Genomic DNA, 15080 nt, shown 5'->3' on the forward strand with positions numbered 1-15080 from the left:
TCCCCCACTGTTATTGTGTTACTGTCGATTTCCTCTTTTTTAGCTGTTAGCAGTTGCCTTATGTATTGAGGTGCTCCTATGTTGGGTGTCATATATATTTATAATTTTTCTTTCTCCTCCTTGGATTGATCCCTTGATCATTTTGTAGTGTCCTTCCTTGTCTCTTGTAACATTCTTTATTTTAAAGTCTATTTTGTCTGATATGAGTATTGCTACTACAGATTTCTTTTGATTTCCATTTGCATGGAATATCTTTTTCCATCCCCTCACTTTCAGCTTGTATGTGTCCCTAGGTCTGAAGTGGGTCTTTTGTAGACAGCATATATATGGGTCTTGTTTTTGTATCCATTCAGCGAGCCTGTCTTTTGCTTGGAGCATTTAATCCTTTCACGTTTAAGGTAATTATTGATATGTATGTTCCTATTATCATTTTCTTAGTTGTTTTGCATTTGCTTTTGTAGGTTCCTTTCTTCTCTTGTGTTTCCCACTTAGAGAAGTTCCTTTAGCACTTGTTGTAGAGCTGGTTTGGTTGTGCTGAATTCTCTTAGCTTTTGCTTGTCTGTAAAGCTTTTGATTTCTCCATTGAATCTGAATGAGATCCTTTCTGGGTAGAGTAATCTTGGTTGTAGGTTCTTCCCTTTCATCACTTTAAATATGTCATGCCACTCCCTTCTGGCTTGTAGAGTTTCTGCTGAGAAATCAGCTGTTAATCTTATGGGAGTTCCCTTGTTTGTTATTTGTCATTTTTCCCTTGCTGATTCCAATAATTTTTCGTTCTCTTTAATTTTTGCCAATTTGATTACTATGTGTCTCGGCATGTTTCTCCTTGGGTTTATCCTGTATGGGACTCTCTGCACTTCTTGGACTTGGGTGGCTATTTCATTTCCCATGTTAGGGAAGTTTTCGACTATAATCTCTTCAACTATTTTCTCGGGTCCTTTCTCTCTCTCTTCTCCTTCTGGGACTCCTATAATGAGAATGTTCTTGCATTTAATGTTGTCCCAGAGGTCTCTTAGGCTGTCTTCATTTCTTTTCATTCTTTTTTCTTTAGTCTGTTCTGCAACAGTGAATTCCACCATTCTGTCTTCCAGGTTAGTTATCCGTTTTTCTGCCTCAGTTATTCTGTTATTGATTCCTTCTAGTGTATTTTTCACTTCAGTTATTGTATTGTTCATCTTTGTTTGTTTGTTCTTTAATTCTTCTAGGTCTTTGTTAAACATTTCTTGCATCTTCTCGATCTTTGCCTCCATTCTTTTTCCGAGGTGCTGGATCATCTTCACTATCATTATTCTGAATTCTTTTTCTGGAAGGTTGCCTATCTCCACTTCATTTCATTGTTTTTCTGGGGTTTTATCTTGTTCCTTCATCTGGTATATAGCCCTCTGCCTGTTCATCTTGTCTATCTTTCTGTGAATGTGGTTTTTGTTCCACAGGCTGCAGGATTGTAGTTCTTCTTGCTTCTGCTGTCTGCCCTCTGGTGGTTGAGGCTATCTTAGAGGTCTGTGCAAGTTTCCTGATGGGAGGGACTGGTGGTTGGTAGACCTGGCTGTTCTTCTGGTGGGCAGAGCTCAGTAAAACTTTAATCCACTTTTCTGCTGATGGGTGGGGCTGGGTTCCCTCCCTGTTTGTTGTTTGGCCTGAGGTAACCCAGCACTGGAGCCTACCCGGGCTCTTTGGTGGGGCTAATGGTGGACTCTGGGAGGGCTCACACCAAGGAGTACATCCCCGAACTTCTGCTGCCAGTGTCCCTGTCCTCATCGTGAGACACAGCCAGCCCCCGCCTCTGCAGGAGACCCTACAACACTAGCAGGTAGGTCTGGTTCAGTCTCCTATGGGGTCACTGCTCCTTCCCCTGGGCCCCAATGTGCACACTACTTTGTGTGTGCCTTCCAAGAGTGGAGTCTCTGTTTCCCCGAGTCCCCTCCAAGTCCTCCAATCAAATCCCACTAGCCTTTAAAGTCTGATTCTCTGGGGATTCCTCCTCCTGTTCCTGGACCCCCAGGTTGGTAAGCCTGATGTGGGGCTCAGAACCTTCACTCTGGTGGGTGGACTTCTGTGGTATAAGTGTTTTCCAGTTTGTGAGTCACCCACCCAGCAGTTATGGTATTTGATTTTATTGTGATTGCACCCCTCCTACCATCTCACTGTAGCTTCTCCTTTGTCTTTGGATGTGGGGTATCTTTTTTGGTGAATTCCAGTGTCTTCCTGTCCGTGATTGTTCAGCAGTTAGTTGTGATTCTGGTGCTCTCGCAAGAGGGAGTCTTTTTCATGTTTTTTTGTGTGTATTTTGTTTTCTTCGTTTTTTTTGTTGTCTGTTTGCTTTCTGTTTTTATTTTTCAGTCTTTGTTTTTGTTAGTTTAGTTCTTCTTGACTGTTCTAATTTTAGAATTCTTTCGTTTTTCTGTTCCCTCGTTTTTTAAAAATTCTTTTTTCTCTTTTTTCTGAGAGTGTGTGTGCGTCTGTGTGTGTGTGTGTTGTGCTGTTGTTGCTGCTGTTTGTTTGATGTTGTTTTGCTATTTGTCTTGGGTTTTGTTCATCTGTTTGCTTTCTTTAATTTTTACTTTTTTTCTTTCCATATTTTTCCTCTCTTTTCTCTCATGTTGCACTGTGCAGCTTGTGGACTCTTGGTTCCCCGGCCAAGGGTTGGGCCTGGGCCTCTGGGGTGGGAGCACAGAGTCCAGGACACTAGACTGCCAGAGAGTTCCTCGATCCACGGAATAGTAATCAGCATGTGTGCTCCCAGATGTATCCACATCAACACCAAGACCAAGTCCCACACAACAGCCTGCAGGATCCAGTACTAGACACCTCACTTCAAACGACCAGCAAGACAGGAGCACAGCCACACCCATCAGTAGACAGGCTGCCTAAAGTCGTACTAAGCTCACAAACACCCAAAAACACACCACCTGAAGAGGCCCTGGTCTTCAGAGGGAAAAGACTCAACGCCACCCACCAGACTGCAGGCACCAGGCCCTCCCACCAAGATGCCTACACAAGCCCCTGGACCAACCTCACTCACCAGGGGGCAGACAAGAGAAGCAAGAGGAACTACGACCCTGCAGCCTGCGGAAAGAAGACCATAAACACAGTAGGTTAGACAAAATGAGATGACAGAGAAATATGTTACATAGGAAGGAGCAAGGTAAAATCCCACAAGACCAAATAAATGAAGAGGAAATAGGCAATCTACATGAAAAAGAATTCAGAGTAATGATAGTAAAGATGATCCAAAATCGCAAAAATAGAATGGAGACATGGGTCGAGAAGACTTACAAGGACCTCGAAGAACTAAAGAACCAACAATCAGTGATGAACAATAACTGAAATGAAAAATACACTAGCAGGAGTCAACAGCAGAATAACTAAGGCAGAAGAACGAATAAGTGAGCTGGAAGATAGAATGGTGGAAATAACTGCCAAAGAACAGAAGAAAGAAAAAAGAATAAAAAGAATTGAGGACAGTCTCAGAGACCTCTGGGACAATATTAAATCCACCAACATTCAAATTATAGTGGCCCCAGAAGAAGAAGAGAAAGGGAAAGGGCCTAAGAAAATATTTGAAGAGATTATAGTGGAAAACTTCCCTAACATGGGAAATGAAATAGGGACCCAAGTCCAGGAATTGCACAGAGCCCCAGGCAGGATAAACCCAAGGAGAAATATGCCAAGATCCACATGAATCAAACTAACAAAAATTAAATAAAAGAAAAAATATTAAAAGCAGCAAGGGAAAAGCACCAAATAACCTACAATGGAATTCCCATTAGGTTATCAGCTGATTTTTCAGCAGAAACTCTGCAGGCCAGAAGGGAGTGGCAGGACATATTTAAAGTGATGAAACACAGAAACCTACAACCAAGACTACTCTACCCAGCAAGGATTTCATTCAGATTTGATGGAGAAATCAAAAGCTTTACAGACAAGCAATAGCTAAGAGAATTCAGCACCACCAAACCAGCTTTACAACAAATGCTAAAGGAACTTCTCTAGGCGGGAAACACAAGAAAAGAAAGAAGACCTGCAAGAACAAACCCAAAACAATTAAGAAAATGGTAATAGGGACATACATATCGATAATTACCTTAAATGTGAATGGATTAAATGCTCCAACCAAAAGATACAGACTAGCTGAATGGATACAAAAACAAGACCAGTATATATGTTGTCTACAACAGACCCACTTCAGACCTAGGGACACATACAGTCTGACAGTGAGGGGAAGGAAAAAGATATTCCATGCAAGTGGGAATCAAAAGTAAGCTGGAGTAGCAATACTCATAACAGACAAAATAGACTTTAAAATAAAGATTATTACAAGAAAAAAGGAAGGACACTGCATAATGATCAAGGGATCAATCCAAGAAGAAGATATAACAATTGTAAATATCTATGCAGCCAACATAGGAGCACCTCAATACATAAGGGAAATGCTAACAGCTATAAAAGGGGAAATCGACAGTAACACAATAATAGTGGGAGATTTTAACACCCACTTACACCAATGGACACATCATCCAGATAAAATAAATAAGGAAACACAAACTTTAAATGACACAATAGACCATATAGACTTAATTGATATTTATAAGCTATTCCACCTGAAAGTAGCAAAATACAATTTCTTTTCAAGTGCACATGGAACATTTTCCAGGATAGATCACATCTTGTGTCACAAATTAAGCCTTGGTAAATTTAAGAAAACTGAAATCTTATCAAGTATCTTTTCCAACCACAGCGCCATGAGACTAGATATCAATTACTGGAAAAAATCTGTAAAAAATACCAATACATGGAGGTTAAACAATACACTACTAAATAACCAAGAGGTCACTGAAGAAATCAAAGAGGAAATCAAAAAATACCTAGAAACAAATGACAATGAAAACACGACAACCCAAAAACTATGGGATGCAGCAAAAGCAGTTCTAAGAGGGAAGTTTATAGCAACACAATCCTACCACAAGAAGCAAGAAACATCTCAAATAAACAACCTAACATTACACCTAAAGCAATTAGAGAAAGAAGAACAAAAAAACCCCAAAGATAGCAGAAGGAAAGAAATCATAAAGATCAGATCAGAAATAAATGAAAAAGAAATGAAGGAAACAATTGCAAAGATCAATAAAACTAAAAGCTGGTTCTTTGAGAAGATAAACAAAATTGACAAACAATTAGCCAGACTCATCAAGAAAAAAAGGGAGAAGACTCAAATCAACAAAATTATAAATGAAAAAGGAGAAGTAACAACTGACACCACAGAAATACAAAGGATCATGAGAGATTACTACAAGCAACTCTACGCCAATAAAATGGACAACCTGGAAGAAATGGACAAATTCTTAGAAAAGCGCACCATTCTGAGACTGACCCAGGAAGAAATAGAAAATATAAACAGACCAATCACAAGCACTGAAATTGAGACTGTGATCAAAAATCTTCCAACAAACAAAAGCCCAGGACCACCTGGCTTCACAGGGGAATTCTGTCAAACATTTAGAGAAGAGCTAACACGTATCCTTCTCAAACTCTTCCAAAATATTGCAGAGGGAGGAACACTCCCAAACTCATTCTACGAGGCCACCATCACCCTGATACCAGAACCAGACAAAGATGTCACAAAGAAAGAAAACTACAGGCCAATAGCACTGATGAACATAGATGCGAAAATCCTGAACAAAATACTAGCAAACAGATTCCAACAGCATATTAAAAGGATCATACACCATGATCAAGGGGGGTTTATGCAGGAATGCAAGGATTCTTCAATATACGCAAATCAATCAATGTGATACACCATATTAACAAATTGAAGGAGAAAAACCATATGATCATCTCAATAGATGCAGAAAAAGCTTTCAACAAAATTCAACACCAATTTGTGATAAAAACTCTCCAGAAAGTAGGCATAGAGGGAACTTACTTCAACATAATAAAGGCCATATATGATAAACCCACAGCCAACATTGTCCTCAATGGTGAAACACTGAAACCATTTCCACTAAGATCAGGAACAAGACAAGGTTGCCCACTCTCACCACTATTATTCAACATAGTTTTGGAAGTTTTAACCACAGCAATCAGAGAAGAAAAAGAAATAAAAGGATTCCAAATCGGAAAAGAAGAAGTAAAGCTGTCACTGCTTGCAGATGACATGATACTATACATAGAGAATCCTAAGGATGCTACCAGAAAACTACTAGAGCTAATCAATGAATCTGGTAAAGTACCAGAATACAAAATTAATGCACAGAAATGTCTTGCATCCCTATACACTAATGATGAAAAATCTGAAAGAGAAATTAAGGGAACACTCCCGTTTACCATTGGAACAAAAAGAATAAAATACCTAGGAATAAACCTACCTAAGGAGGAAAAGAAGTAAAACTCTCACTGTTTGCAGATGACATGCTCCTATACATGGGAAATCCTAAAGATGCCCCCAGAAAACTACTAGAGCTAATCAATGAATTTAGTAAAGTTGAAGAATAGAAAATTAATACACAGAAATCTCTTGCATTCCTAAGCACTAATAACTAAAGATCAGAAAGAGAAATTAAGGAAACAATCCCATTTACCATTGCAACCAAAAGAATAAAATACATAGGAATAAACATACCTGAGGAGGCAAAAGACCTGGACACAGAAAACTATAAGATACTGATGAAAGAAATCAAAGATGACACAGACACATGGAGAAAATACCATGTTCTTGGATTGGAAGAATCAATATTGTGAAAATGACTATACTACCCAAGCAATCTACAGATTCAATGAAATCCCTATCAAATTACCCATGGTATTCTTCCCGTAATTAGAACAAATAATTTTACAGTTTGTATGGAGACACAAAAGACCCCAAATAGCCAAAGCAATCTTGAGAAAGAAAAGCAGAACTGGAGGAATCAGTCTCCCTGACTTCAGACTATACTGCAAAGTTACAGTAATCAAGACAGTATGGTATTGGCATAAAAACAGAAATATAGATCAGTGGAACAGGATAGAAATCCCAGAGATAAATCCACCCACCTATGGTCACCTAATCTATGATAAAGGAGGCAAAAATATACAATAGAGAAAAGATAGCCTCTTCAATACATGGTGCTGGGAAAACTGGATACCTACATGTAGAAGAATGAAATTACAACACTCCCTACCACCATACACAAAAATACACTCAAAATGGATTAAAGACCTAAATGTAAGGTCAGACACTATAAAACTCTTAGAGGAAAACATAGGGAGAACACCCTTTGACATAAATTGCAGCAAGATCTTTTTTGACCCACCTCCCACAGTAATGGAAATAAAAACAAAAATAAACAAATGGGACCTAATGGAACTTAAAAGCTTTTGCACAGCAAAGGAAACCATAAACTAGACGAAAAAACAACCCTTAGAATGGGAGAAAATATTTTCAAACAAAGCAACTGACAAAGGATTAATCACCAAAATATACAAGCAGCTCATACAGCTTAATATCAAAAAAACAAACAACACAATCCAAAAATGGGCAGAAGACCTAAATAGACATTTCTCAAAAGAAGACACACAGATGGCCAACGAACACATGCTCGTTGTGTTCATCTTGTGTTCAAGATGCTCAACATCACTAATTATTAGAGAAATGCAAATCAAAACTACAATGAGGTATCACCTCACATCAGTCAGAATGGCCATCATCAAAAAATCTACAAACAATAAATGCTGGAGAGGGTGTGGAGAAAAGGGAACCCTCTTACACTGTTGGTGGGAATGTATATTGATACAGCATGGAGAACAGTATGGAGGTTCCTTAAAAAACTAAAAATAGAACTACCATATGACCCAGCAATCCCACTACTGGGCATATACCCAGAGATAACCATAATTCAAAAAGACACATGCACCCCAATGTTCATAGCAGCACTATTTACAATAGCCAGGTCATGGAAGCAACCTAAATGCCCATCGACAGAGGAGTAGATAAAGAAAATGTGGTACATATATACAATGGAATATTACTCAGCCATAAAAAGGAATGAAATTGGGTTATTTGTAGAGACGTGGATGGACCTAGAGAGTGTCATACAGAGCGAAGTAAGTCAGAAAGAGAAAAACAAATATCGTATATTAACGCATATATGTGGAATCTAGAAAAATGGTACAGATGACCTTATTTGCCTAGCAGAAATAGAGACACAGATGTAGAGAGCTAACCTATGGATACCAAGGGGGAAAGGAGTGGGTTGGGAGGAATCGGGAGATTGGGATTGACACATATAAACTACTCATAGTACGTATAAAATAGAGAACCGACAGGAACATAATATATAGCACAGGGAACTCTACTTAATGCACTGTGGTGTCCTAAATAGGAGGGTAATCCAAAAGGGAGGAAATATATGTATATGTATGGCTGATTCATTTTGCTGTGCAGTAGAAGCTAACAGAACATTGTAAAGCAACTATATTCCTATAAAAAAATTAAAAGGAGTATAAGGGAATGAAAAATTGTTTGCCAACAAATTCAATAGCCTAGATTGAATATATTCTTGGAAAGACAAACTACCAAAACTGAGTCAAGAAGAAATAGAAAATCTGAACAAAATCATGATATGTAAAGATATTACATTAGTAATTAAAAAATCCACCCAGGGTTCTACTCAGCTTTTAAATAAGACTTAACTTCAATCATTTAAAAACTTTTCTGTAAAATAGAAAAGGAGGAAACTTTTCCCAATTTATTATATGAGGCCAGTATTACCCTTATATAAAAATTAGATACCACAAAAGAAGCAAACTACAGACTAATATTTCTTATGAATATAGAGGTTAAAATTCTCAATACCAGCAAATACTAGCAAGTCAAATCCAGCAACATATTAAAAGGTTTACACACCAAGTAGGATTTATCCTAGGAATGAAAAGTTCGATTAAATTGGAAAATTAATTAATGTAATATTAATAGAAAAAAAACCCCAAAACCAAAAACATGGTCATCTCAATAGACATAGAAAAAATGTGACAAATTCCAACACCCTTTCTTAATAAAAACACCCAATAAATAAGAAATAGAAGGGAATTTCTTCAACTTGACAAAGGTCATCCATTAAAAACCCACAGCTGTCATCATACTTAACAGTGAAATAATGAATGCTTTCCTCCTAAAATCAAAAACAGGAATATGATGTCTGCTCTGGCCACTTTACTTCAACATTGTATTGGCGATTCTAGCTAGAGGAAAATTAAGAAAAAGAAGTAAAAGGCATTCAGATTGGAAAAGAAGAAACCAAAACTATCTCTATTTTCAGATGACATGATCTTGTACATAGAAAATCCTAAGGAACCCACACAATATACCATTAGGACTAAGAGAAGAATTCAGCAAAGTTGTAGAACACAAGATCAGTATAAAAAGTCAATTATATTTCTATACACTATCAAGGAACAATCTGAAACTGAAATTAAGAAGAGCATTCCATTTACAAGAGCACCAAAAAGAATAAAACATTTTGGAATAAATTCAACAAAAGAGCAATATTTACACAACAAAAACTATAAAACATTTTAAAAGAAATTAAAGACCTAAATAAATGGAGAGACATTCCACGTATATGATTGAGAAGACTTAATATTGTTAAGATGGCAGTACTCCCCAAAGTGATCTACAAATTCAACACAATCAGTATCAAAATCCTGGGTAGTTTTTTTGCAGAAATTAATAAGCTGATCCTAAAATTCATATGAAAATATAAGGAATCCTGAAAAGCCAAATCAATCTTGAAAAAGAACGAAGTTGAAGGACTCACAATTTCAATTTCAAAACTTACTACAAAGCTATGCTAATGAAGGCAATGTAGGAGTGGCAAAAGGATACAGATCAATGGAATAGAATCAAAAATCCAGAAACAAAAGAAACTTCTATTTATGGTCAATTGATTTTTGAAAAGGGCGTAATATAATTCAATGTGAAAAGGATAATCTTTTCAACAGTTGATGATGGGACCACTAGGTATCCATGTGCAAAAGAATAATGTTGAACCCCTCCCTCACCCAATATACAAAAATTAATTTAAAAATGGATCATAGATCTAAATGTAGGAACTAAAACTATAAAACTATTAGAAGAAAGCAAAGAGGTAAATCTTCATGACCTTGGATTAGGCAACGGTCTCTTAGATATGATACCAAAAGCACAAGCAAGAAAAGAAAAAATAGATAAACTGGACATCATTAAAACTAAAAACTTTTGTCCCTCAAAGGACACAATTAAGAAAATGAAAAGACAACCCACAAATTGGGAGAAAACATTTGCAAATTATGTAATATTTGATGAAGGCCTAGTATCCAGAATATATAAAGAATTCTTACAACTCAACAATAAAAAGACAACTAATTAAAGAATGGGCAAAGGATTTGAATTGATATTTCTCCAAAAAAGACAAACAAATGGTCAATAAACACATGAAAAGATGTTCAATATCATTAGTCATCAGCAAATGCAAATCAAAATCACAATAAGATATCATTTCAGTCCCACTAGGATGGCTATAATCAAAAAGCCAGCACAGTAACAAGTATTGGCAAGGATATGAAGAAACTGGAACACTCATATACTGCTGATAAGATATAAAGTGATACAGCCAGTTTGGAAATCAGTTTGGTGATTCCTGAAAAGTTAAATATAGAGTACCATATGACCCAGTGTTTTCCTTCCTAGATTTATCCTGAAGAGAATTGAAAACTTATGTCCACAAAAAAACTTGTACACAAATGTTCACAGTAGCATTATTCATAATAGCTAAAAAGTGGAAACAACCCAACTGCCCATCAACTAATGAATCTACAAACAAAATGTAACATACCCATACGATGGAATATTATAGGCTATAAAAATAAATGAAGTGCTGATACACACTATAACATGCATGAACATTGGAAATATTAGGCTAACTTAAGGAAGCCAGACATAAAAGGCATTATTCCATTTATGTGAAGTGTCCAGAATAGGCAAAGCCATAAAGATATAAAATAGTCAAGTAGTTTTCTGGGGTTGGGGAAATGGAGACTGGGGAGTGTATGCTAATGAGTACAAGGTTTCCTTTTGGAGTGATGAAAATGTTCTAAAATTAGATAATGGTGATAACTGCAAAACTCTACAAATATACTAAAAACCCACTGAATTATACACTTTAAAAGGGTAAATTTATATCTCAATAAAATTGTTATTTTTTTAAATGTCTGGCATACAGTAGGCATTTAATAAATGTTGGTTGGTTTCATTCCCATCAGCCTAAATTTAGATAACAGAGCTGAGGCTATTTCCTGCCCAGGGTTTAACAACTTTTACGCCCCTTCAGCCTTGGCAGTGATCAGGTGGGATGGCCTGAGGGTTGCCAGGGAGGGAAATTGGAAACAGTTGTCCATATCTTTGGGTTGGGAAGAGGAGCTGTGATAAAGAATGGGGAATCCAAAGTTAGGGAACAGAGGCAGATTCTCTCATCAGAGGCCATTCTAGACAATAAACTTGGGAGGAGGGTGGAAAATAAAAGTTGAGACAAGAAACCACTGGCTTGTGATCTGGAGGCACCTTAATTCAATTAGCAGCTTCCTATATCCCCTTCTCTGACTTTCATTTGGCTGCTAGATTGATTTCTTTTTTTTTAAATTTTTTTATCGGAGTATAGTTGATTTACAACGTTGTGTTAGTTTCTGCCATATAGCAAAGTAATCAGTTATACATGTACATACATCTGCTCTTTTTTAGATTCTTTTCCCATATAGGTCATTACAGAATACTGAGTTCCCTGTGCTATACAGTAGGTTCTTATTAGTTATGTATTTTATATATAGTAGTGTGTATATGTCAATCCCAGTCTCCCAATTCATCCCCCCCATATATACAATGGAATATTACTTAGTCATAAAAAAGAACGAAATAATGCCATTTGCAGCAACATGGATGGACCTAGAGATTGTCATACTGAGTGAAGTAGAAAGACAAATATCATATGATATCACTTATGTGTGGAATCTAAAAAAAATGGTACAAATGAACTTATTTACAAAACAGAAATAGTCACAGATATAGAAAACAAACTTATGCTTGATTTCTTAAAGAGAAGGCAGGTATCCCACTGCTTATCCCACTGCTTATAGTCATTTTCCTGCCAGGAAACTATATCATTTTTCCTATTTTATTGAGGTATACTTGACATATATAACATTGTATTTTTTAGGTGTACAACCTAGTAATTTGATATATGTACTATTGCAAAATGATAACCCCAATAAGTTTAGTTAACATCCATCAACTCACATAGTTACATTTTTTTCCTGTGATGAGAACTTCTAATATCTCTTAGCAACTTTCAAATATACAGTACAGTTTTATTAACTATAGTCACCATACTGTACATTACATCCCCAGAACTTGTTTATTTTATATTTTAGGTAAATAATTATATTACTAAGCATGGCAATGAAGTACAACAAATCAGAGCTGAATTTCTAAAATATCGGGCCCCACACCCTGGATATGAGTGAAAAAGTGTTGAAATGTATTGTGCTGTATTAGCAACAGGTAAACCAGGACTGCCTAAATTTTCATTTGACTCAATCTTTTTTTTTTTTTTTTTTTAATTTATTTACGGCTGTGTTGGGTCTTCGTTTCTGTGCGAGGGCTTTCTCTAGTTGTGGCAAGTGGGGGCCACTCCTCATTGCGGTGCTCGGGCCTCTCATTATCGCGGCCTCTCTTGCTGTGGAGCACAGGCTCCAAACGCGCAGGCTCAGTAACTGTGGCTCACGGGCCTCGTTGCTCCGCGGCATGTGGGATCTTCCCAGACCAGGGCTCGAACCAGCGTCCCCTGCATTGGCAGGCAGATTCTCAACCACTGCGCCACCAGGGAAGCCCTGACTCAATCTTTTATGCAGATAAAGAATACTATGTATTTATTCATTTAATCAGTAATATTAAACAAATTCTTGTGGGAATAGAACTAAAATGTATTAAGAATTGACTTGTTACTGGGCACTGCATTAAGCGCTGTCACAAACGTGATCCAGAAAAACAAAGCCTAAGAGAGAGCCTTTGAATCTTAGGATGGACAAGAGTGGCCTCTGAAAAGCAGTTTCACTGCAGACGTGAACCAGAGTTGGATTAGAGTGAGTGGCAGCGAAAAAGTGAAAGCGGTAATGTGTGTGGGCTCCTTTTCCAAGTTCACCACTAAAGGAAAGGATAGATGAGACAGCTTGAGGAAGAGGCAGGGTAAAAAAAAATTATAGTAACTTATTTTTCTGATTATATAATGAGGGCCCAATGTAGATAGTTTGGAAGAAGAGAGAAGTAGGACAAAAAAATAAAATGGTTTATGATCTTCAAACAAATCTACATTTTCTGCATAAATTCATATCAAAGAAACCTGGACACTAAATTTAAAAGCTAGTATACAATTTAGATTCCTAACTAATCAAAGTATATTTCTATCAAGGATAAATAAAGAAGGTAAGGTCAAAAAGTGGCTTTTCTTTTAAGGCAGACGTTTAATTTGAAGGAAAGGTATGAAAGTGACTGAAGCCACTTGGTACTGCTTTGAGAGTATTTTCCTTATTGATAACAAGAAACTTGTTGACAGAAGGAGATCTAGAAACAGAATAAAAACAGAGTGGTACTCCTGGGGATGCAATGTACAGCATGGTGACTACAGTTAATAATACTGTCTTGTATGTTTCAAAGTTGTAAGACAGTAGATCTTTAAAGTTCTTATCACAAGAAAACAAAATCTGTTAACTAGGTGTGGTGATGGGTGTTAACTAGACTTATTATGGTGATCATTTTTGCAATAAATACATCTATCGAATCATTATGTTGTACACCTGAAACTAATATAATGTTATATGTCAATTATATCTCAATTTAAGAAACAATAAAATAAAATAAACATATAGGAGCAAACAAAAAATTCTATTCCCATTTAATCATCGAAATTAGAAACTTCATTTATATTTTAGGCTTCTCCTCTCTATATCTGGCTCAGATTTGCTGCACCCAAAGCAGCCTGCAGTCAGAGAAGCCAGAAGTCAGGAAAGGGAATATGATCCATTTATTTTCCTTTTCATCGCATTTCTACTGCTCCTCCCATAGTTTTATTACTCTCCAAAGCTGGAGTGCAGAGGGAGAGGAGAGGAAAGCAGGGCAGGAAAATTCTAACTTAACTGATGCTGATGCTGGCTGCTATTGGCTCCTTTTAGACTTGGCAGATGTTTAAATCTGGCTCTTTCTCTCTTAGATGATGTTTGGGTTATTTTGCAAACCCTATCACCATCACCACCACTCTGCATATGTCCAATCCATCTCTATTCCAGCTAGTCATTTGTGATTTCTTCCATACCCTGAGGGTTCTAAGGGTCCACTTTTGGCCTCCTTCTACTGAGGCTTCCTCCTGGGCAGGAACTAAGACAACCCCAGCCTGACTCTCTGTCACATTATCCACCCAGATCTGGTCCATGGGAAACCTCACAACTCGTGTTGTGACAGACTCTAAAGGGCACTGACTTCCCAACTGCAGCCATTGACGACTTCCTCTTAAGCCCTCATTTTTTAGATTTTTCAAGCATAATTCTGACACCGGTCTTCTGAATTAAGCTCTTTCAGTGGTTTCCCTAAGTTCCTTTTTCTTGCCTTGACATGAAGGGGAAGTACCCAGACCCTCAGGCTCTTCCCACCATGCATGGTATAATCATACTTATAAATTTATATAAAATAACATGTGCATATATTAAAAGTTTTAAATAAAAAAGAAATAGGCACTTAAAGAGCCAAGCACAGTGCTAGGAAGATGGTAAGTACTGAATGAATGTTAGCTATTATTGCTAAATATTCGTTTTCCTGAAAGGTCATCTATATGATTGTTAAGAAACAGAAAAAAAAGCGTCATTTCTTAATTGCCTAGCTAGCTACACACCAGTAAATCGATTCCCATTATTAAAACAAATATAGTTAGAAATGTGAAGGACTATCTCGTGTCATATATATATATATATATATATATATATATATATATATATATATATGGTATATGTTTACAACAAAGATGGAA

At 36.9% G+C, this 15080-nt stretch overlaps 1 protein-coding gene across 6 annotated transcripts in view; it reads right to left on the bottom strand.

Moving 5' to 3' along the window:
* TEX9 (testis expressed 9) overlaps positions 1–15080 on the bottom strand; it is a 261325-nt gene that overhangs the window by 165267 nt on the left and 80978 nt on the right. The gene's annotated exons all lie outside the window — the stretch shown is intronic.

Source organism: Balaenoptera acutorostrata, chromosome 3 (assembly GCF_949987535.1).
Source record: "Balaenoptera acutorostrata chromosome 3, mBalAcu1.1, whole genome shotgun sequence".
NCBI lineage: Eukaryota > Metazoa > Chordata > Mammalia > Artiodactyla > Balaenopteridae > Balaenoptera > Balaenoptera acutorostrata.